This window comes from Pinus tabuliformis, chromosome 9 (assembly GCF_031772625.1).
Source record: "Pinus tabuliformis cultivar Carrire ecotype Pingquan chromosome 9, CPIR1, whole genome shotgun sequence".
Taxonomy (NCBI): domain Eukaryota; kingdom Viridiplantae; phylum Streptophyta; class Pinopsida; order Pinales; family Pinaceae; genus Pinus; species Pinus tabuliformis.
Window position 1 is genome coordinate 1901185149 of NC_142307.1, and position 26239 is coordinate 1901211387.

The window sequence follows — 26239 nt, forward strand, 5'->3', positions numbered from 1 at the left end:
TATGCCTCATGTGACTACATAGACAAAACCCACACATGTAATGTCTGAGGTTGATAACGCGACTATATTTATTGAATGCATCCAACACATCCGCCAATAGGTTCACGAAATATTGGAGAAGTCAAATTCCAAGTACAAGTAGCGACATGATCAACATTGGGTGCCACACAAGTTTCAAGTGGGTGACAAAGTTTAGCCGCATTTGCAAAAATAATTCTTTACTGGAGCCCTTCTGAAGCTCAGACCACTCTGATATGGTCCTTACACCATTACCAAGTTAGTGAGAGACAATGATTTCATTAGGGGAATTTTGAAAATGGGCCTCCTAAGAAAAATGTACAACCAAAGTAAACTTTATAAGAACCATATGATTCAAGATGATGATGTCAACCATGGGGGGTGATTCACCATTTTTGCTGTAAAAAAGCAAAAAGATTAAAAAATAATAAAATATAAAACTACTTTTTCAGCTCATATTTTCAATTTATCCCCCTAAGGTTTTACTCAAATTTTGAGCATAAGTACTCATTGGTTTCCAAATTTAATTTCTCATCCAAGGAGTACCCATACTGCATACTTTCGATGGACCCTCTTACACTAAAAATGATAAATACATGAAAAAATGTGACTCCAATAACATTTTACATGTATTTCTCTTTTTTCGTGTAGTAGGGTCCATCGAAAGTATACAAAATTGGTACTCCTTGGATGAGGAATCAAATTTTCCATCAAACGAGTGTTTTCGCTCAAAATTTGAGTAAACCCATAGGGAGATAAGTTGAAAATACTAGAGAAAAAAATAGTTTTTTCCTTTTTCCCTCTAAAATTTCATGATGTGATCTAATATTATTTTATTATTTCCACTATTATTTTATAATTTCCTTAGGAGGCCCATTTTATACCTAAAAATTCCCCTAATGTGAGTTGAGCATTCCCCCATTCCTTGGCCTACGACCAATGTTCACTGTGGACTACCTTCGACCATACTTCCCACCATTACTGAGCACATTAGACCTTGCAGAACAACTCACACCAATAGAGTTAAACCTAGACTGCATGGAACGAGCGACGACTAATTAGATTATGGACATATAGGTCAAAAACACTCACCAGTAGAATATCCAACTTTATCGGGTTGTCAAAGTTGGCCATCTCCTACACCAAGGAAAGTGGCTCACTAGGGACCAAGTTCAGCATAAGTTTCCCCATCTCATGGAGGCACTCAATGTAATGGGGACAATTGCTTCGTACTGGGGGAGGACTAATCTAGTTGGATGTTGGTGGCCACCTAGTTATTGTCAGGAACGAGTTCCCCTAAGACCCATTTTTGGGCCAAATGCCTAAGTTTTGGGGCAAAAAGCCCAAATTTTGTATAAAGGATGTAAAGTCTCCTCATTTTGTGGTCACAGAGCATGAAGATGTAAAGAGACATTAAGGGTTTTTTCCATTCTTCTGTAAAAGTCATGTCAGTTGTAGAGGATCTGAAGTGTTAGAAGAGTCTTTTAGTAGTAAGAATTAAGTTGGAGTCATTGAGGAATCTATGATAAGCTAAGAGCGAGAGTCTTAGCATAAGAAGAGGGTCTGCAGCTGAGTGCGTAGAGGCATAGGGTAGAAGTCTGTAGCTGAGTTCGCGGACCCCTGCAGCTGTGTGCACAGGGTGGATAGAGTCTGTATTGGAAATTTAAATCATCAATAAAGATGAGTATTTTGAAATTAGTGTGTATTTTACCTTTGGCCACTACATACAATTATATTATGTTAAGTTCTAGTTTTACAATATAATGCTAATTTGATGCGCGGATATATCTGTTTCTATCTGTTATTTGAACGCAAGTAAGAATATATGTTTACATGATGAAAATATTAATTGTATGATAAAATTGGTAAACACTTAAGATAATTAAGAAATTATACAGTAACATATTTGCGAAGGCACGTAAGTGCTTGAATCATTATTTAGGGTTGCGCGAAGGACAGTCAGGTATCTTTGTGAAGGCCCTGAATGATGGGAGATAAATTACATCGACAAGTCCTAACAGCTTATCGATTTGCGCAAAGTAAAGGCAAAAGGTATAAATTTGACATCATGACCATCTCAATGTGTGGAAACTTGGTTCCTTCATCCTCCCATACTGCTTCAGGTGATACTTCGGTCCGCGCTCTATGGATTGATGCTAAAAGGGCCAACATCGTAGGGATTTTCTTGGTTGACTAATGCTAAACCTAGGTCAGGGCCCATCAAGCCAACAAATGGTTCCATTACTGAGAGCAGGATTTGCATAATGAGATGTGTGATGTCACATCATTGGAATCCAACTAAGAAGGAGATTGCAGACTGGTTGGATAGGAAGATCCACAAATTTGCAGCACAAAAAAATAGGAATCCACAATTGACAAAGGAATAGTGGTTGGACAGATATATGTACATAGAAGTTCATGATATATTCTTTTGTTCTTTCTTGGTTGAATTATACGAGTGGATCACGAAGTTGGAAGATGGCCAGGGAAGGTGGAAGCTTGACAATCTGAACATCTGGACCCTAAAACTAGTGCAGAGATTGGAAGCCTCTGAATATAAGATGACGCGTGATGTCAATCACTGGCTCAACCATATCATAGGAGGGTTTGTGACAAAATTCGCAGTTCATACTTCGGTCATCTACAACAAAGCAGAGCACCGCTTCTTTAAAGGACCGTGAGGTAAGTATTTGAAATCACTAAATACTTAGATTAAGATGCTATTGTGTGAAAAGCAGGTCGTGTAGGTACCTTGATTTTTTGAGCTATGCAAAGTGGAAGGTTTTTCAAGGATGAAGGAAGAAAAGGTCTAGAGTATAGCCCATTGATTGAGCCTCCTTTGAGTGACATCGAAGGAGCAGTGCAGGCTTCTCCATTGAGCGTTATTCAGTTGATAATACAAGGGTTCCTGCGAATACCTATACTGCCTCCATCCTCATCCCATCCATCCACACCACATCCATCCTCACCTCCACCACTCACCCGATCACCCACACCATCGCCACCTCCACCATTGTTCAATATGGCAAACTCTGTAAAGCTACCTGTATTCAAGGGCGTAGGAAATGAAGATCCAGACCAATTTTGGTTTGTCACGAAGGTTGTATGGGAAGCTCAGGGTATAAAGGATGATCAAATGAAGAAAGCAATGCTGGTTAATGCTTTACAGGACCATGCACTAACGTGGTACATTAAGTACAGTAATGATAACCCAACATCCGCATTGGAAGATATCAAAATTGCGCTGAATAGAGAATTTAGTAGACCTAAGTCTCAAGCGCAATCAATTGTGTGACTCAAGGAGATCATGATGAAGCTTGGGGAGATGCCCTAGGATTTGGATCAAAGATTGAAGTGTACGATCCATGAAGCCAACATGAACCTAACTGATGGGCATCACCGCAAATGGTTTATGGCCTCACTCCTACCCCACCTAAGGGTTGCAGTATCATAATAGAAGATTGGGACCCAGGCAGAAGCTCTAGAAATGACGATGAGACTACATGAGACACCAATGTAGGATGCTAATATGGGGGTCCAGCAGATTCACACACATTTGCAGAACCTTTGCCTCAAAAGGCATTCTGAAGAAAGATAGAACAACTCGGTCAGAGACGTGCGAAGAAGGTTGGTGCTTGAAATGAAAAGGATATGGGCATGATGAGGATCATTGTCCAGTACTTGCAAACTATGTTGCAGTAGGGGGACCAATGCCTCTAAGGCCGGAGGCTGCGGCAGGGCCAAGTGTAGGGTCCGTGAGATGGTGCACTTTATGTGAGGTCGCTAGGAAACATGCAACCAACAATTTCCATTCGATGTAGAAATTTGTACAGACACCACAACAACTCTTCTGCAATTTCTGTCAATTAGTAGGTCATGACGAGCACAATTGGCATAGTCACAAATTAATGATGGACAAGACACCTGCATATAGGGTGCAGGCAGAAACACAGTTTCCGGAGCAAGGTGATGGGGAAGTGCGAGGTGAGTATTAGGGGCGCGACTAAGGCCGAGGTGGAGGGGGGCTTGGTAGAGGCCGAGGGCAGCTTATTTGTTACAATTGTGGAGGACTAGGACCCTATGCAAGAGACTGTCTAAATCTGGCGTGACTGTCATTCCGCTACTGTACTCAGTTTGACCATGCGACTGAGTATTGCCCTATATTGTTGGCTAAGATTTGTGAAAAGGGGGCACAATCTCCGCAACCGATGCAGAACCTCTAGATGATGAGGTTTGAGCCTCACAAGGAATACCCTAATGTAAACATTATGATGCGGAGTGGAATGATGACTGGCGAGGATAAAGGGAAGCAACCTGCAGAGGGTGAGTGGGTCCACAAAGCACTAGAAAAGGAGACTGGGTTTGATCTGAAGCACGCAAAAGAAACATTTATGGAAGCAAATAAGAGCTTTGTTGAGGCCTCTACCTCAGGAAGTTAGAAGAAACCAGTTGAAGAAATGGACCCATCCATGATTACCACGTTCATAGAGACCTGCATGAAACTGCTGCCCGATAGTAAGGCTGTGAAGGGACTGTAGGAACTGATCAATTGGTATGCTGTAAAGGACAATGCTATTGGAAAACCGTGCATAGTCAGAAATCTTGGTAATCATAAGGCGAGGACGGGATGTGAGATGAGACTCATTGCACAGATAGGGGAATATGAAATGGACCAAGCTATCTTGGATCTGGGGTCCGACGTGAATGTTTTTCTGAAAAAAACATAGGAAAGAATGGGGAGACCTATGCTTCAGTGGTCTCCGATCCAGTTAAGGATGGCGAATATATAGAAAATTATCCCAATGGGGAGGCTCTAGGGGGTAATAGTTGACATTGAAGGCACGAGCGCACTAGCAGATTGTGAAGTAATAGAGATTGTGAATGATAGAAATCCCTAGCCTGCACTCCTTGGGATCAATTGGGCCACTGCCATGAATGGGGTAATAAACCTGAAGAAGCAAAAGATGATATTTGAAAAGAAATTGCTCTACGTAGTGGTGCCACTGGATCCTGCAGAAGGACTGCACTATACAGAACCTGTCTGCAATTATGAAAGTGATGATGATTTGGACCAGATTTACATGATAATAACACGAGACTAGGATTGGGTAAATCCGACAGCAGATGGGTGTATTGCATGGGACTGCGAGAGCTCCTACACATCAGATTCAGGCGAAGAACTAAAGCACTTGCAGAACCATTTGCATGAAGTATCTACACTATGCTGCAATATAATGACTAAGTTGCTACGTTGCGTGTCATCAGAAGTAAGGAATCTGCCTTCTTATGATGGGTTGACTGATGTGGATATATTTTTGGATGCATTTGAAAGAGAAGTGCTAGATGGTGGGGTATGCACAAGGATAATTTCGGTGATTGGCATGAATATAGGAGGATGATGAGAATACATTTTGGACAGCCAAAAGTATGGATGACAGACAAGTATGATGGAAGGGATGATCCGTGCAATCACCTGGCTAAATGGACTAAGGCTTATGGAGTGGAGCCCCAGGTTGAATGGGTGCATTTGTTTTGTCATACCCTAGATGTCATACCAATTAATTGGTACTTGGAAATAGAGCTCTACCATGGCACTGAAGAATGGGACATCTTGCGCCAAGGGTTTATAATGACGTTTCACTTTGAGGATGGGTTTGTCTGTATTGACGTGGCACTACAAGAGGTTAAAGTAGTGATCTTTATGATACCGCAGGATCCTTTAGACCTGATTCAACCTGATTGGACTACCCAGCTGAGCCACACAGAGGAATGCTATAACATGACCATTGAAGAAGAGGATGAGGATCCCAGAAAGATTAATATTTCAGAAACCGAGGTTCACCATGAGGTTGAAGGACTGCAAATAGAGAATCCAGACATAACCATACCATTAAAAACTAGACAGGTCAACATTGGCACAAAGGTGGAGCCACAATTTGCAACTATTGGGGACTATTGAGATGATGCGACAGTAGATAAGGTCACTGAGCCCCTCTACGAATATCAGGATTTGTTCCCCACAAAGTTTTCTAATCTGAAGGGAATAATATGAGACCTGTGTGTCATGATGATCACCATAAAATTGGATGCGAAACCTGTAAGACAAAGACCTTACTGCCTTAATCCGAAGTATAATGAAAGGGTCTACGCTGAGTTAGATAAGATGCTCACGGCAGGTATTATTGAACTGGTTGAAGAATATGATTGGGTAAGCCTAATACTGGTTTAGGAAAAGCACAAGAAGGAATAAATAAGGATATGCATAGATCTCAGGAAGTTAAATGATGTTTTTGTGCATGATCCCTTCCGGACCTCATTCACCAATGAGGTTCTGGATAACGTAGGTGGCCAAGAAGCATACTCTTTCACTGATGGGTTCTCTGGGTACCATTAGATCAAAATCACACCTAAGGATAGAAGCAAAACAACATTCATCACTTAATGGGAATGTTTTCAATACACTGTAATGCCTTTTGGGTGGAAGAATGCACCAATGATCTTTTCGCTCGTAGTCATTTCAGGATTCAAATACTTACTCATAAATTTCTGGAGGTATACGTTGATGATTCGACAGTGTTTGGATTGGTCAAGTGCCATGTGGCAAGTTTGCATTTTGATTTTAGATACATATAGGAGATACCAGATCGCGCTCAATCTAAAGAAGTGTCTATTTTGTGTCCCTTTTGGGATCTTGCTGGGTCATGTGGTATGCAAACAAGGATTGATGGTAGACCCCATGAAGATCGTGGTGATAATGAACTTGGAGGCACCAAGGAGTGTGAAACAGTTGTGCGTAACACTGGGACATATTGGGTACTATAGGAAGTTTATCAAGAGCTATGCCTAGATCACCACACCTATGGAAAAATTGTTGAAAAAGGATGCTATGTTCTATCGGAATGATGAATGTTAGAAGAGTTGGATATGCCAAAAGAGAAAATGGTCACCGTGTCGATCCTAGTCTTCCCGGATTGGAAGAAGGAATTTCATGTGCACGTGGACACATCATGTATTTCACTGGGGGTCATGCTAATACATGTTGGTGAGGGAGAACTGGTTCATCCTATAGTGTTCACAAGTAGGAAGTTGTCAAAAGTAGAGAAAAATTATTCCACAACAGAGAACGAAGGATTAGCTACGGTGTACGTGCTCCAAAAGTTTAGGCATTATTTGTTGGGCAGACACTTTAATATGTATACGGATCATTCCGTGTTGAGGTACCTGGTCAACAAGCCTGTGTTGGGGGGGGGAAATGTAGATGGCTGTTGTTGTTCTAGGAGTACAACTTCAAGGTTATTGTGAAGCCAAGACGACTGAATACGGGACCTGATCATCTGTCACGCATTGAAACTAGAGAGGGACCTACTAATTTGGAGGAAGGATTGCCTGATGCACAAATATTTGTAGTAAACATCGCAGATAATCACTTTGAAGATATTATCCACTTCCTGATGACAGGATTAGCTTCAGAAGGTTATACAAGTCAATAGAAGAAAGAACTGGTGGTGCGCATGACAAACTTTCTATCATTGCAGGACATTTGTACAAAATGGGGTTAGACGAAATATTGTGACATTATATGCTTGACTTTAAATGAAGTAGTATCCTTGCTGAGGCTCACAGACAAGCCGCACAAGGACATTATGCAGGGGAAGTGAAAGCGCAACAAATTCTACGTGCTGGGTTGTGGTGGCCAACTATGCATAAGGATTTGAAAGCATATTGTAGGGCATCTGATGCATGTGAAAGGACTGGAAAGCCATCGTGGAAGGATGAGCTACCTTTGATGCTGCAGGTGACATTAAAACCATTCAAAAAATGGGAAATTGACTTTGTGGGACCAATTTAGCCTCAAGGAAAGAAGACGGGTGTGTGGCAAATCATCACCATGACTGGGCATTTAACCAGATGTGTGGAGGCACAACCTGTGAAGGGTTTCATAGGCACGACAACAACAAAATTTATTTTTGAGAATGTCCTGATGAGATTTAGGTGTCCAAAGATCTTCATGAGAGATTGTAGCACACACTTTCTTAACGAAACAATCAACGCATTGACAAAAGAATTTTAGGTGTTTCATCAGAAAAGTATGCCTTATCATCCATAGGCTAATGGGATGGTAGAAGCATTCAATAAGATAATAGAGAGTAGGCTGACAAAGATTTGCAATTCTCAGTGAAATGACTGGGATGTGTGCATACCCGTGGTGCTATTGGCCTATAGAACGACTTGCAAGAAAGTGACTAGACAAACACCTTTCAGACTCGTGTATGCCATAGAAGCTGTGATGCCAATGGAATACAAGGTACCTAGTCTATGCATAGCATCACTCACAGGAATGGCAGATCGTGGAGCCCTTGAAGAGAGGCTTGCACACCTAGCGGAGCTTGAGGAGGACCGATTTCTAGCTGGATTTCATCAACAAGTCCAAAAGAAGCATGAAAAGGCGTGGCACGATCAGCACATCAAACTGTGCACCTTCAAGGTAAATGATCTAATCTTGTTATATGACAACAAGTTTGATAAATTTCCAAGGAAATTTAGGATGCACTGGTTGGGACAGTATGTCATCAAGGAGATTACTGATGGTGGAGCAGTTCAGCTGGTCAAATTGAATGGAGAACCCTTCCTAGGGAAGGTGAATGGCAGCCGATTGAAGCCATACACCGGTGATACAACTAGGTGACTATATGAGGGAAGCACAGTCTTAGCACTCCAGGCAACTGAAAGGAAGCGCGAGACTATAAACTACACTACCCAGGTTGGAAAGCTGCATGATTGGGGAACTGCGCATAGTGAAGAAATGTCATAGAGCCAGCAGAAGTGCACAAGTAGCTGCGCTACCAAAGGAAAACCTGCATAGGATAGCTGAAGAGTGAATGTTAAACTCACTGTTCATGATTTGATAATAAAAAAATAGCCAAATGGAGAAGGGTGGTGGCATTTAAGTCAGATTTGAATTTGAAAATGCCTATAAATTACAAAGGGTTTCCCAGTGGAGAACACTTGGCATTTTGAGAATTGAGGTGTTGAGCTCTCATGTGCACATGAAGCATGAAAACTTTGAATTTTTTATAGCAAGTTTAGTATTTGAGACGTTGCTAAAGGAGACACAGGGGTTGTTGCATAGCATCATGTCGACGCCCATAGAAGCTATGAGTGCTGAAGAAGTGATAGCCGAGGGAGTTGTTCCAGATGTATCTATAGCAGTAGAGGGAGCTACCCTAGAAGTTGCGCTTGCAGAAGTACCGATAGAACTACCTAAATCCCCTAGGACACCCAGGACAAGGACTATGCCGACCTAGGAGGGTCCAAAACTGAATAAGGACAAGAAGAAAATGCATCCGCCAATGTGTGCATCACCTAGGAAGCACCCACAGTCGAGAAAACCCACAGTGCAAGAAGAGGCCAAAATGATTGACCTAGAGCCAGAAGAAGAGGCGAAAGAAATACCCATCGATGATGAGGATATTGCAATGGAAATGGGGGATGTTGAAATTGAGGGGTCGGATCCCATCTATAAGCTTCCTGATTACATCCCTCCACGTAGGGGCAAGACGAAGGCACCCAAAGATATTGATGAGAGTAAGGTCACCCTGCACACACCCCTCCTGCTAGACCAAATTGTCTTTGAGGGACCGCGCTTGGGGCATGTCCCCCTTTGAAGTTGGAGGAATGGGACTTAGCTGTCATAGAGTGCTTCCCTCATTTAGCGACAAACCAATTTATGCACCGTGTCTTCCACAAAAATACTGGAGTGACCACTTTGGAGGCGAGGAAGTGGCTGAAAGGAATGGACAAGGAAGGCCTACTAAAACTGCTATGGGTGCCGCATTACAACCACATACCTGTCACGATGGTAGTGATCAAGCAGCTTTTGTGCTTAGTCCATCATGGGTGTGTGTGGCTGGAGGAGACGATACCCATCACTAACATGCTGATCCATAGGATCATGCAGTTGCTGTAAATGCGCTTGCTGAGGTGATGAAGGAGAAATTCAAGCTTGTAAAGGAGCCACACGGCTACACCATTTCGAGTATCTTTGACCCCATGGTCAACGTGGCAATGGAAATCTTGGTAGGGAATGTCATGCAGAAGTTTCATGCAGATGAAGTGACGGCACCAGAGATAGCTTTGGCAGCCTAGTGCATGGAGGGAGTTCAATTTAACTGGGCGTGCTACCTCTGTGGTGAGTTCCTTGTGAACTTCTGCGAGGCACAAGATCACAGTAAGCCTTTCCAATATGCATGGCTATTGTTGTCCATAGTGCTAGTTGCATTGGAGCTACCTGAAGATAGCCAATTTCCTTTGGTCACGTCGAACCTACTAGAGGCAACGAGGTTCGCTTCACTATGGGAGATGAAGAATCCTTAGTAGATAAAGGAGAACAAGATCTTCTAGATCTTATTGAAGATGAGCATTGATCTGGCCATCGACCACAAGCCGTGGCTGACACCTATAAATTTTGAGAAATTGTAGGAGTACGTGGAATTCAAGGCTGACTTCCACCATGTCTCAATACAAGTGTGAAAGGACCTTGAGCAGAAGTGGCATGACCTGCCATACTTGGCCACATATGATGAAATTATAGCAGTCCTCGACTGCTCGCCAACAGATTAGCTTAATGCCATAGAATCAACAACGGGATCTAGCAAGACCGCCATGCAGTGGAAAAAGGAAGAATCTAAGCTGAAGATGGAAAAAATGGACGCGAAGAGGAGAAAGGAGGTTGACAACAAGGCCAAGGCAGAGCACACTGCTGTGCAGCAGTCGGGTGGATAGGCAAGGAAAGTGGACCATGGCTTTGACTCAAGTAAGAAATCACGTTCCCCAGAGACGGAGGAAGAAGATGATCAGATGGAGTAGGGAGGAGCAGACCTGGAGATGACTTCGTTCAGCACCAAGTGCACCAGAGACCCAGAGAAAGTAAGGCTGTGGAAGAAGTCTAAGGCAAGAAAGACTTCTCTAGACCTGATCACCCTAACAAAGGGGGAATTAAATAACATAGGTGATATGGTGCGGGATGCCATCGCGGAACTGTTGCAGTAGTTCGAGCAGCAACAACAACATGCGTTGGGTGCTATACAAATGGGTCTGTGTGAGATGCAGATCCACGCATCATAGATACAAACCATTGTGGCATCAACCAGTTTGGTGCTTAACACCTCAGAAGCTGCAGAAATGTTGTGTGCAAGGGATCCCTAGTAATAGTATTGCGGGATGGTGCACTGACAATAGAGACTAAAGCTGACAGACCTGCTGTCAGCACCCTCAAGAGAGTTGGACTCAATTTGGTCGTGCTTCCTGATGAGGCCATTCACCTTTTGCAGGACAGCGTGATCGTGGAACTTCGGGCCCATGAATAGCATGCATTGTAGGTGATCAACGAAGAGAAGGTCAACAATGCCCAGCTAACCATGCAGAGAGACTCCGCCCCTGATCTTGTAAAAGACATTACTGATAAGAACTAGCGCATTGTTACAATCATTTCTAAGGTGTGCAGGATTGTCCTTGAGCTAGGCATTCCTGAGGCTGAGTCAATAGATGTGAGGGTTTGGAAGTTTGCTGCTGGATTTCATGACGCATGAACTGAGTTAGCGAAGGTTCAGCTCGAGCTGAACCTCAAAATTGTAGAGTTGCATTTGAAGGCCTAGCCTTCAACTCTGCTAAAGATCAGAGAGCAGTGCAAGACCGCTGTGAAAGATGCGTAGCCGCAGTAGAGAGCACAGTGAAGGAATGTACCATGCTCTTTGAGGAGTCGCTCGAGGTAGTCACCTACCTGCAAGAAGATCCTACTATACAGCGGCTGGAAACAGAAGCGCAAGAGTTGCAACAACGCTATGACGAAGTCAAAGTGATAGTGCGCACTATCACCATCATGTAGAGGTTAGCTAAGCTACAGGAGGCCAAGGCGTTGAAGGAACAAGTAGATGCAGCTCAACACAAGGAAGTCGTGCTAAAGGCTCGCTTGAAGCCTTGGCTGGGTGAGGCCTACTTGATCACGACCACTATTGAAGGCAAGCTTGGTAGTCTGCAAGAGAATCAACAGAAGATTCAGTCAGACAGTGCAGGGCTAGCAATAGAGTGGTAGGTAGAGGAGATGAAGCACGTGGCAACACAGTACACTGCCGAGGTAGCAGTTGTCCAAGTCAAGCTTGGAGGTCCTTGCGACAAGATCTTCACGCCAACAGAGTGACTTGAGGGTGAGTCACCATGTTTTCGCTGGGGGCCTATTGGGAACAGGTTTCCCTAAGAGCCATTTTTGGGCTAAAATCCTATGATTTGGGGCAGAAAGCCCAAATTCTATATAAATAATGCAAAGTCTCCGCATTTTGTGGTCGCGGAGCATGAAGATGTAAAGAGTCACTAAGGGTTTTTCGCCCTTCTTTTGTAAAAGTCATGTTGGTTGTAGAGGATCTACCCCTGGTCCGCAGACCATGGGATTGTATAAAAAGAAATGTTAGAAGAGTCTTTAGTAGTAATAAGTAAGTTGGAGTCATTGAGGAATCTATCACAAGCTAAGAGCGAGAGTCTTAGCATAGGAACAAGATCTATAGTTGAGTGTGCAAAGGCCTAGGGTAGAAGTCCGCAGCTGAGTGCACGGACCCTTGCAGCTGTGTGCACAGGGTAGATAGAGTCTATATTGGAAACCTAAATCATTAATAAAGAGGAGTATTATGAAATTATTGTGTCTTTTACCTTTGGTTACTGCATGCAATTATATTATGTTAAGTTTTGGGTTTACATTATAATGCTAATTTGATGCGCGAATATATCTATTTTTATCTAATATTTGAATGCAAGTAAGAATAGATGTTTACGCGAAGACAATCTTAATTGTATGATAAAATTGGTGAACACTTAGGATAATTCAGGAACTTATAAAGTAGCATATTTACAAAGGCACGTAAGTGCTTGAATTATCGTCTAGGGTTGCGCAAAGGATAGTTGGGTATCTTCGCGAAGGCCCTGAAAAACAGGAGAGAAATTACATCGATAAGTCCTAACGACTTATCGATCTACACAAAGTAAGGGAATAAGGTATAAAGTTGACATCACAACCATCTCAGGGTGCAAAAACTTGGTTCCTGCATCCCCCCATACTTCTTCATGTGAGACTTCGGTCCGCGCACCGCAGACTAATGCCGAAAGGGACATTATTGTAGGGATTTTCTTGGCTGACTAACGTTGAACCTAGGTCAGGGCCCATCAAGCCAAGACTTATTCCACTTGGACACCTACCACTATCTCCTTTATTTTTTCATTTTACTTAATTGTAGCACAATTTACTATTTTTGGCAATTTTCGAGTCTCGAACTTCTGGAGCCATTTTGAGGCCGTAAACGACGTTTTTTGGGAAATATGGGGCCAACATGGGTTGAAGAGTAATGATGGCTACTCAAAATTTGTTTTCCTTAGATAAATATTTCTAATGAGGTATTTTTTGAATCAAATAGAGATTGTATGCCAAATTTCTAACCCCAGGAAGTTGACGTAACAATTTACCCAAACGGGCCCATAGTTTTGGCGCTTCATCTCCTAGGGTTTTGTATTTGGATATTTAGGGTTTTCCATTGTTTCTTAATAATAAATAGGCCTTCGAGCCTCATTGTAACATAGTTCAGAGGCATGTATCCTCCAAATCTCTTCTCAGAGTTAAGCTAACATCGTCCGAGCTAGTTTTATTTCAATTCTGTTTGTAAGCATATTTTAGTATTTGATATTAATGAAATGAAGTATTATTTCTAGCGCATATTTGTATTTATAGTTATACCTGTAATTGTTTTCATTCTTGTTTAAGTTCGGATCACCCAACCTTTGGAAATGGCTCATGTATTCACATAGTTGTTGGAAGCATAGAAAAATGTGTCCATGAGATTCATTGGATTGGGAAAGTGATACATTTGTTGATAATCTTTTTCTTGAAAGGTAGCAAGATTCTATCTGTTGGCACTGCTCAATGTCAACAAAGATTTTGCCAATAAAAATACTTTTGTAGTATTTCCATTGTTTCTCTACTTCGAAATGTCCAGCGACCCGACTGTATTACACCTCCCAAATAATCTTAGCACACTTTCTTGAAGGATAACAAATATGTCCCAGTTTGAATAACATTGCATCCTGGAGGTGAAAATTTGGAACCTTTTTACCTTCTAGGAGTGTCTAGTATGTGCTATCGAATTTTGGATCTCTCTTGTAAATATGTGGCCACCCAAAAGTCTCATGCCCACAGGAGTCGAGCAAAGTGATCAGCGCCATGACTGGTGGTCGATTAAGGTAGTCTACAATGTTATTGTTGTTACCCTTCTTGTACTTAATGTTCAAATGGAACTGTTGTAGATATGTGGACCTTTTCTGATGACGATCATTCTGCAACATCCCTTGTGTCTGTATGAACTGCAAGGGTTAGTGGTCTATGTGGATGACCGTGTCCTTCCCCATAATGTAATTCTTCCATTGATGGGAGACCTACACAATGGAATACATTTCTTTATCATAGGTGGGATACTTTCTGATTGTGTCTAAAAGTGTCTCAATATGGTAAGCCATTGGATGCCCGTGTTGAGTAAGAACTGCACCAATAGCATATTCATAGGCATCTATCTCAATCTCAAATGGTTGTTGCAAGTCTGGTAAAGTGAGCACCGGTGTAGAGAAGAGGTGATGTTTCAACTCCGCAAATGCCTTCTGTTGAGTTTCAGACTAAAATAAATTTTCTTTCACTCCATTGTTGGTAACTTGACTTGAATGCCAAGTCATATGAGGGAACCCCAACACGAACCTGTGATAGAAATTTTGATGCAGGAGCATGAGGCTTGAAGAAAAAAGGCTTCAAATTTATTCAAAAAAACAAAAAAGGTTTACAAGAAAAGGAGTGGGATCCTTTAGTTGTCAATTTACAAATTTTTCTAGATAGGATTTGAGCTAGGATTTAGGGATTGAGTGATTTTAGAATTAATTCAAGATGTTTAGATTCAGTTGATATTCTCGAGGAGAATATCAACCAAATTAGGTATTGTCTAAGATTAGACAAATTCGATCCATGAATTAAGGATATGATTGTTAGAATGAAATGGTAGTTATGTAAGTTCTGAATTATTGTAAGGGGACTTTGACTGATTTGGCTTAACTTGGCCATATAAGATTAAGTTACAGAAATTATATCTTTGTGTATTTTTCGCATATAATGGGTTAATCCCGGAGGTGTTGCAACCCTCTGAAATATCTCTGGGTCCTATTGATTTGTAGTTTGGCTTTTGAGTTAGAATGTGTAAAGTTGGTATTATATGATAAATCTTGCCTTCGTGTTTTGAAATAATAGTTTATGTTATAAAAACACTGGGGAACAAGGGTGAGACAAGTCAAATGTAGCGGAAGTGTTAAGTTTGATAGAATAGAGAACAGGAAAACCTGACAAAATCGTGTTAACCAAAGGAGTCTACAATTGTCTGACCTACAGATCCAATAGATATAATGGTCATCGTGCACCAATAAGCTCCTGTGTTAGTCGAGGAGAAAAAGTATTTTATTCAGCGTAGCTGTTTATCGGATGGAGAAAAAGTGGTAAGCTGTCTTTAGAAATTCTAAGCGATTCCATTAATTGACCGGCACGTAGCACTCGGTGGAAAGAGAAAACCACTTTATCGGGTGCGTAAACATTGCACAAATTTCTTTTCCAATATCATTGTTAACAGTTGGATCAAATGTGCTTTGATCAACAGTGGAGGATCACTGATTAGTTTTGTTGATCGGGGGAACCAACAACCGTCAGATTGAAAGGTAAGATAAACAATGGAGAGTTAGCATGATAATACTAGTGGGAAAGGCAGACGTGATAAGGAATTGACCAAAAATTAAGTTCCTTTTTAATTACGTGGAAATTAAAAGGTTATCATATTTCAGTTAAAAGAAAAACAATTCTTCTAATTGTTGGGTGCTAAAAGGTGTCTTTTAAAACTCCTAATTGCCTCAAATGAATTATCAACCTGGGTAAGTCTTTTTATTCCAAGAGTGTACACAATATGTGCAAGCTATAAATCCAGAGAGTAATGCTTTAAAATAAGTTATTAAATTCAATACAAGAGTGAACAGATGCAATTAGAAATATCAAGCTTGTAAATTTAAAGGAATTTAATAATTCATCTAAGCATCATGACACTATCTCAAACAACACCGTAATTCAATCTTAATCAACCAAATTCAAATGACAATCAACTGAGAGCATCGTAGTATTAACTGAGCTCTTTCAGTTGGACTTAAACTACTGGATAGAAGGAAAGCATCTATTCAATCACGCTCTATTCTGTAACTAACCAGAAATGATTCTTTAACTGATAACTAATTCAATCCATGATATGAATTAAATAAAACCAACTATGACTATGCATTAATGAAATGAATACCAAAAATCTGGTCCAACTAAAATACATCAACTAAAAAGCTATAAAGCAGAATAACTTGCAGGAAATGGAAAATGCATAAAACAAGGAACAATAGTAAGTTCCACCAGAGACCTGGCCCTAGCCACCAGCGAACACTTCTTAACTATTTTAGAATATCCGAATGAACAACGCAAGTTGTATATTAATCATAAAAGTCACTTATCATTACAACATGATCTTGTTCTTCAGAATCACCCCTTTGTAAATTAAAATTACAATCCAAGTAAAAGACGAGAGATCCCTCTTCAGTCTTCCCCTTTATAGCCAAAAGGAAAAGATAAATGTGATCCTTAGGATCAGGAGATCCTGAGGGATTCAAAACTAAATGCTCTCTTCAGACAATTCTTCTATCTCGCACTGATATTCTGGACTTGTTCCTTGGTTCGACCGCACATGACACATCTCATTTTCCTCGATTAACTTTCGTTGTTCTGAGTTTGGAACAACAACTGTTCCTTCTGTTGTTTTTGTACACAAAAAGTAATGAGACTTAGTTTGGTCGGTCAAATCGTATCAAGAGTAGTTTTATTCATTCCTTGTCAAAATCATATCAATATGTTATTATGTCATGGCACAAAATGGATAAGAAAGGAGGAAAAAGAAAATAATCAAGAGTAAATACATACCAATTTCAAGTATCAACATACTCCCCTGCTTACCATTTTTCATGTCCTCATGACAAATAAATAGTTCCTATATAATGTAGTTAAGGAGTAGGCTGGAGAAAAGGTTTCTTTAAGGCCTGAAACCATGATTTTGTGCCAAATTTGAAAAGGATGTTTGTTCATGTCCTTTAGGTAACCCATAGTCAAACCGATACCCTTCAGGAGGATACCAAATAATGGGACATCTAAATCGATATCCAAACCAATAAAACACTTCCCTCAAAATAAGATTGTTGTATGTGATTAACCGGCTTGCAGTAGCTTTGAAGTTCCCATAATTAAATGTTTCTCTCTCCTTAACACTGTTAGTTGAGACCTTCCATCTCATTTGGATGTAGTTAGGGATCTTTCTTGGAAGGAGAGGAAATATGTTGTTCCTCTCTATACAATTTCCTTATGTATGGGCCCTAAAATTTGAATCATGCCTTCTTGTGTCATCAGCCTTTTATGTTTAGCAAACAGTTGCAAATGGTGAGTAGGATCACTCCTTACCCAGAGATCCAACCCGTATTCCTGTCTTTGGAATGAATTATATGCCTTAAACCACTTAAGTTGATTAACTGCAAAAGAGATAAAAGCCTAGAATTGAATATCTCCAACAAAAGGGTTTGGGTTCTTATCCACTTCTCCTTCTAATATGAAATTATGCAGATAAAATTCTCAAAGAAGCCTTTGGACTTTTGCCCCATGTTCCTTGCAGTAACTTATAAAATATTTAGTTGTCTTTAACTCGATTGGCTTTCCAGCTCTTACAGATTTAATCTTTAACAATAAGTATCGTTCTAATAAGAATAGGGCATAATTGGTGGTCAGAGACCGACATGTCAAGAAATCTGAATATAGTGAGAAAATGGTGTCTATCTGATTCCTGGCTCTGTCCAGCTAGGTCTTCACCTTCTTCAACTTTTATTCTTCCTATATAAACCTATCAAAAGTCCCATTCTCAGTTATGGTTAATTCCCTAAACTATTTATGTAACTCTTGATATTTTTGTAGAGGGATTGTCTCTTGTTCACATCATTCTAGAGCAAGTTGGGCTTGCATCCGTTCTTCCTATAGCTTTAGGAGAATAGGGTCTTTTCTTGATAGGATATCCTTGGCTTGTTCTTATGTTATGTAAAAATTAGTTAGTTATAGTTTATTAGGTAAAAGGGCATGATTAAAGATCATGCCCATTCACCAAGAGGTACCTAAGGCAGTATATAGCCGAGCCTCTCACAAAAATGTAATCATCATTCAATTATTAACAAAATATTTACATAATTTTATTTATTACTGAAGTTTGTATACTTCATTTGGTATCAGAGCGGGTCGTTCCCCTCTGCTCGCCTTCTAACATCTCCTATGGTTGTCCATCATCTTGACAACCAGTTGCATATCTGTCCGTCGATCCACTATAATCGTCCGCTGCAACCCCACACTCGACTTCACCATCGTGCTCCACCACCTTGACGTCTATCTTGTTCCACCTCATCCATCCTTGCATCCGTTCCCACCCCACCAGCCTCCTCTGTCACACTCGCCTTCGTCCTCTATTCTGCCTCATCTCTCACCAAAGCCGTCATTCCACCTTCGATTCCCTTCTACCAGAGGCCATCCAAGTTTCAGCTTCTGTTCACCATTTCACTTCTTTTGTCCAGAAACCCCGTGGTCCCCCTCCACTTAATGCCTATACAATAGTTATATCTATAGTGAAATTAATTAAAATTTTAATTAATTAATATATAGTTTATGACTATACATAATTAATTTAATTAACTTAATTTAATTATTTAACAGAAAAAATAAAAATTTAAAGTTGGCAGACAATACACCCCCACAAACTCATTCAACGTCGTCAATGTCAATGGTCAATTTCAGTAAAAGATTGATTGAATTGGAGAATAGGATTACTAGCCACTCCGATGATTTCAATAAAAAGTTAGTCGATTTAGAGAGTAAGTTTATCGGTCATTCTAACAATATCAAGAGGCTTCAGGATACGACAAATCGAATAGAACTACAGCTAGGGAAAAACCAGATCCAATATGAAATGAATCATAACTATACCATAGCATTGCTGAACAACTTGTGTGGAAAGCGGAATATTACACCCAAACAACTACTCCAAGAAGATGGAGGAAATCATGAGCATAATTTATCAGACTCAACAAAATCAACAGATTCTCAAGAAAAAGCTGAATCTCCAAAAAAATCAGCGATGCCCCACCAAGTAAATAGTAACGTGACTTTTTCAAATAACCAACTCTGGGATACATTTACAATCAACACCCTTTTTTCACTCAACCATTAGAGACATATCAGCAAAGGGAAAAAGTCGAGATGCCTAAATTCGATGGGATGAAAAATACAGTGTTGCATGGATGAATAAAGTAGAAGAATACTTCATGATTTATGACATCAACGATGATGACGAAAATCTTAGGCACACATCCATGAAAATGGAAGGAGAAGCATATAATTGGTATATGTGGTGGAAGAAGATGACAATCAGCATTAGTTGGATAAAATTTAAAGATCCATTCTTTAAAATATTCCAAGGTGTAAAGGAAGAAGATTTTTTTTCAACACTCATCAAATTACGACAAAAGGGAAGTGTGGATGAGTACACTCAAGAATGGGAGACCTTAGTAACATGAGTACCTGGTTTATCAAAGTCTCGTATAGTTCAGTCATACATCTCTGTACTTAAAACTTATTTACAAGTAGAACTTGACCTTCATGACATTACGTCAATAAAAGTAGCAAGACGAAAAGAAAAAACTGTTGAAAAGAAATTTGAACAAATATTGTGGTCAAAACCGGAAAAAGTATATTCTATACGAAGAATGCCCCAGCCTATGGATTCAAATAATATAAGATACGTTCCACCACATCATCATGAAGGTGAAAGATCTAATGTGGAAATACAAAGGATAAAAGAAGGCAAATGCAAATGTTGTGGTGAGAAGTGGGACCCCAAACATAGGTGTGCTAAAGGAAAAGAATCAAAGAACCTATATAATTGTGAAGCAACTAATGATTCAAACTGTGAGGATTCTAACATAGAAAAAATAGATGATGCCCCAAAATTATCACTAGAATTAGATGACGAAATTATTTTTCAAGTGTCACTATCAACTATGACAGGTATATCAAAACCTCGGACTTTAAAGTTGAATGGACATATAAAGAAGAACAAAATAGTGGTTCTCGTCAACTCTGGTAGCACACACAATTTTTTAGATGCAACCTTGGCAAAGAGACTCAATATTTTTTCATTTCCTTTAACAAACATGAAGGTGATGGTCGCTGACGGTAAGAAGATTGAAAAGGTAGGGAAATGCAATAAGGTCAAATTGTAGATTCAAGACTTTAATTTAGAATCTTCGTTCTTCACTGTACCATTAGGTGGAGCAGATGTGGTCTTAGGTATCCAATGGCTACGAAGTCTAGGTACTTATTCTACCAAACATCAAGTACAATTCATAAGATTTAAATGGGGACCAGAGGTACAAATTACATGAATTCCAAGCACCAGAGAGTCAAATTGTATCATCATCTCAGATGATGAAGATGATTCGAAAAGGAGCACCTGCTTATGTAGTACAATGTCACCAATTAGAAATGTTATCTGCAAATATGATCAGTTAAGAGTCACCAGAGATACAAGATCTAATTCATAAGAATGAAAAAGTATTTGAAGACCTGCCTATGAAAATGCCTCCTAACAGGGAAATTTACAATACAATAGAAGTCAAAGTAGGGTCAGACCTCGTCAACATCAAGCTGTACCGATATCCACATCACCAAAATATGGAAATTGAGAGGCTAATCCAAAACCTTTTAAAGTGTGGAATCATCTTGAAAAGTAAAAGTCTGTATGCTGCTCCAGTGGTATTGGTAAGGAAGAAGGATGGTTCATTCAAGCTATGCATAGATTATAGAGTATTAAACAAAATAACGATTAAAAACAAGTTCTCAATTCCCTTTATTGATGAAATATTGGATGAGCTACATGGCACAAAATACTTCTCAAAATTATACTTAAGGTCAGGCTGTTATCAAATCAGAATTAGGTTGGAAGACATACCAAAAACGAGATTCCAAACACACGAAGGTCACTATGAATTTAAAATAATGATGTTTGGGTTAACCAATGCACCAACAATGTTTCAAGCCACTGTGAATGAATTATGCCATCCACATCTTAGGAAGTTTGTATTAGTATTATTTGACGATATTTTAATTTATAGTAAAACTTGTAAGGAACACTTACAACATCTTGATAAAGTTCTTACACTACTAAAAGAGCATCATTTCTATGCAAAAATATCCAAATGCACCTTTGGAAAGGAAGAAGTAGAATATCTTGGACACATTATATCCCATGAAGGTGTAAAAGTGGACCCTAATAAAATCAAAGCTATAAAGGAATGGACCAAACCAGTTAATGTATCCAAGTTAAGAGGGTTCTTAGGTTTGACTGGGTATTACCGAAGGTTTATTAAAAACTATGCACATATAACTGCACCTCTGACAAACCTTTTAAAGAAGAATTCATTTCTATGGGATGAGGAAGTAGGGAGGTGTTTTGAAAAATTAAAGGAATTTATGTCTAATGCCCCAGTATTGGCGACACCAGATTTTTCTAAACCATTTATCATCAAGTGTGATGCTTCCAGATTCGGTATAGGTGTGGTGTTAATGAAATAAGGGCATCCAATAGCTTTTGAAAGCAGGAAGCTCAATAAAAGAGAATGCCTTAAGTCCACATACAACAAATAAATGCTCACTATTATGCACACACTAGCTAAGTGGAGGCAATATATTTTGGGAAGTAAGTTCTCCATTCGAACAGACCATAACATTCTCCAGCACCTCCTTCAACAAAAAACGCTTTCTAAAGAACAACAAAAATAGATAGAAAAAATTGTCGCCTTTAACATGGAAATACTACATAAAAGGGGAAAATACAATTAGTAGCAGATGCCCTATCCAGGAAAGACAAAGAAACAACACTACTTGCAATCCCAGTTGTTGTTCCTGAATGGCTTAATGAGATTCGAAGTGAGTATGCCAAGGATCCAGAAATAACGGTGATAATCAATAACCTTCCCAACAACTCAAAATTTGAATGGAGGAATGATATTTTATGGTACAAGGAAAGAATTTATCTAAGTGCAAATTCCAAGTTTAAATTTAAGATACTCAAGGAGTCACATGATTCATCGTCAGCCGAACATGTAGGATTCTTTAAGACTTACTACAATGCAGTCAATGTTTCTTTTGGAAAGGGATGAGTTGCGATATTCAGAAGTATGTAGCGGAGTGTGACACATGTCAAAGGAATAAAAGTGAAAATATTATGACGCCTGGATTACTTCACCATTTAAACATTCGAATCATAAATGGGAAGAAATTTCGATGGACTTTATTGAGGGATTACCCGTATCTGAAGGCAAGGACAAGATTTTTGTAGTGGTCGACAGACTCACCAAATATCCTCACTTTAAGGCAATCAAGAAACCATACTCAGCTAAACAAATCACTGAAATATTTTGCAAATATATATATAAATTACATGGTTTTCCAAAAGTCATTGTGAGTGATCGAGATGTCAAATTCAAGGGTAATTTCTAGAAGGAGTTGTTCAACCACATAGGAACTTACCTAAATATGAGTTCCGCTTATCACCATCAAACAGATGGGAAAATAGAGGTTGTCAATAAATTTTTGGAGGCCTACCTACATTGCTACGCCAAATAGAGGTGGGCTCAATGGTTGCATCTCGCTGAATGGTGGTATAATTCTACTTATCATACATCAGCAAAAATGATGCCATTTCAAGATTTGTATGCATATGAGCCCCCAAAATGGAAGGATCTAGCTATTTTCCAGAAAAATCTACCTGCTGTTAAAAATCAACTAGAAGAAACCCAAAAAATATTCCAAATATTGAAAGAAAACTTGAATAATGCAAGGAATCGTATGAAACAACAAGTAGACCAAAACCGAACTAAAAGAGAATTTGAAGTCGGAGAATGGGTGTTTGTCAAGCTCCAACCATACAAACAATTTTCCTTAAAACAAAAAGGAAAAAATAAATTGGAACCAAAGTTCTATGGACCTTATCAGATCAATAAAAAGATCAGCCAAGTTGCATATGGTTTAAGCCTTCCAGAGAAAATTCGTGTTCACAATGTCTTCCATGTCTCCTACCATAAAAGGGCACTAGGCAACCATCAATTAGCGCAAACAAGGCTTTCATCCCTGGATGATGAAGGAAGGGTCATTCTAGAACCAAAAGGTATTATATCTACTAGAGAAAGAATGCTTTGATGTCATACAATCAAGGAATACTTGATCAAGTGGAAGGACTTACCAGAAGAAGAAGCTTCTTGGGAGAATGAAGCATTTTGTCAACAACATTCGTCGTTAAGTATGCTTTGAGGACAAAGCACTCTTTAGAGAGGAAGGAAATGTTATGTAAAAATTAGTTAGTTGTATTTTATTAGGTAAAAGGGCATGATTAAAGATCATGCCCGTTCACCAAGAGGCACCTAAGGTGGTATATAGCCAGGCCTCTATAAAGTTCTATTTGTTAATGAAGTTTGTATAGTTCACCTTCCATCTCATTTTGGATGTAGTTAGGGATCTTTCCTGGATTGAGAGGAAATATGTTGTTCCTCTTTGTACAATTTCCTTATTTCCTTATGTAAAATTTAAATCACGCCTTCTTATGTCATCAACCTTTTATGTTTAGCAAATAGTTGCAAAGCATGAGTAGGCTCACTCCTTACCTAGACATCCAACCCGTGTTCCTGTCTTTGGAATGAATTATATGCCTTAAACCACTTAAGTTGATTAACTGCAAAAGAGATAAAAGCCTTGAACTGAATATATCCAACATAAGGGTTAGGGTTCTTATCCACTTCTCCTTCTAACATAAAATTATGTAGATAAAATTCTCAAAGAAGCCTTTGGACTTTTGCCCCATGTTCCTTGCAATGACTTATAAAATCTTCAATTGTCTTTAACTCAATTGGCTTGACAACTCTTACCACTTTAATCTTTAACAATAAGTGTCGTTCTAATAAGAAGAGGGCATAATTTTTGGCCGAAGACCTACATGTCAAGACATTTGAATAGAGTGAGAAAATGGTGTCTATCTGATTCCTGGCTCTATCTAGCTTGGTATTCACCTTCTTTATCTTTTATTCCTCTTGTCTAAATCTATCGAAAGTCCCATTCTTAGTTATGGTTAATTCCCTAAATTGTTTCTATAACTCGATATTTTTGCAGAGGGACTGTCTCTTGTTCACATCGTTCTAGAGCAAGTTGCGCTTGCATTAGTTCTTCCTGTAGCTTTAGGAGAATAGGGTCTTTGCTTGATAGGATATCCCTGGCTTGTTCTTATGTCTGAGTGCCTATGCTACAAGAGGATATTTCCTCGGTCTGTACTTCCTTATTGTGGGAGAACCAACCCTCCATTTGAATGGATGCATCCACTAAGTCTGCATGGAAATTTTCCTGGGTGGCAATTGTTTGAGTAGGAATGAGTTCGGTTTGGGTCTTTTTTGAGCTACCCTTACATATTTTTGTTTTCATAGCCACAGAGACTACCTCAGGGTTAGTGTTCTGGGCTTTTCCATTTTCAATTTCTTTAGGCTTTCAGTGTAGCCTTTTAACAGTCTTTCGAAGCTTTTGATATTTGTGTCTCAGCTTCTTTAGTTTTGCTCCGGCTACTCGCCTCTTCCGAGGAGCATATTTTACACTAACAAGCTTGTCAATAGCTTCTATATCTAAAGAGTCCTATTGTTTATCATGGTTGTGCTCCAATAGAACTATGTCACTAGATTGGTTGTCTGATTCACTAATAACTTATGTGTCTTCTTCCATTTCCTGGTCTGTAGCTTCTGAAGAAGGCAAAATTTATTTATGCCTAGAATCTTCTGGGGATTGAGATTCCATTAGGTTAGGATCAAGTGATCCTCCAGGCTGCATGTATGCATTTAGATTTTCCAAAACCTGAGCCATCCCTGTCTCAAAATCCTATAGAATATCATTTTGGGGGCTCATGGTTGATGTTTGAGGAGGTTCTTCTTCATTTTCTAGTTCATCATCAAAGAGTTGTGCCATTTCTTGCTCTGAGTTCGGTCTATCCTCTTCCTCGGGTTCTTGTTCCAAATTTTCCTCTTCCCTTGCTTATGATTCTGAATTGGCCTCTTCCCTGGGTTCTGATTCTGGATGACATCCTTCCCCTTGTACAAGTTCTTCCTCTGGTTCCAACTCAGAGTCTTGTATACTAATTGGTTTGGATAGTTTCGCAAGTTGTTCGGTGCTATCTTGTGGATTAACAGACATTCTCTAGGCTAGATGTAACCTTGCAGACCGCCTGTGCTTATGGGGTTCAATGTTTGAGCAGGTAGTCCTTTTCCTTTTCGGAATAGGGCTCTGCTGGCTTATCTCCAAAATTACAGGATTTTGGATTATAGGGTTTTGAATAATCTCCAGGGGCGCTATGAGACCATCCCAAGTTAAGTTTTGTTGAAAAATGTTATGGGTAACAATTAGTATAATCAATCCATGGTGGCTAACTACGTTTTCCAGGTGCCTAGCTCGTCTTATTCTATCATCGGTATCATGCAACAATGAATTCAAGAAAGATGGCAGATTAAAAGTGATCTTTAGTTTTAAAACAGTTAAAATTTTGAGTTGTCATGGTCTTACCACGTCTCCTCATCTATCACAGGTAGTGTACCTCTGGACAACACTTGCCAACTCACGCCATGGTTCTGCTAGAGAAGTTGGTTGTATGCTCTTGCCTTTCTTGGTTAATTCCTCGTCTGCATCTCTGAAAATTTCCACCACATCTTGTAACATTATGTTTTTTTTTGGCCATGTAGTTCCTTCTGTTGACAGCCCAAATACTTCAGCTATTACAGTGTCTGATACTATGATTCTTCTACCTCTCACTAGGGATTGCCCATTCTGCAGATGCTGTAGAAATTCAACAGAAATTTCCTCATTAGGGGGCTGAAATCTTGTGAAGTATGATATCCACCTTGCACAGACCAGAATTTCCCTAGCTCTGTCAGAGACTTCCAGCACTAAAGGTTCTCGGTGCACTGT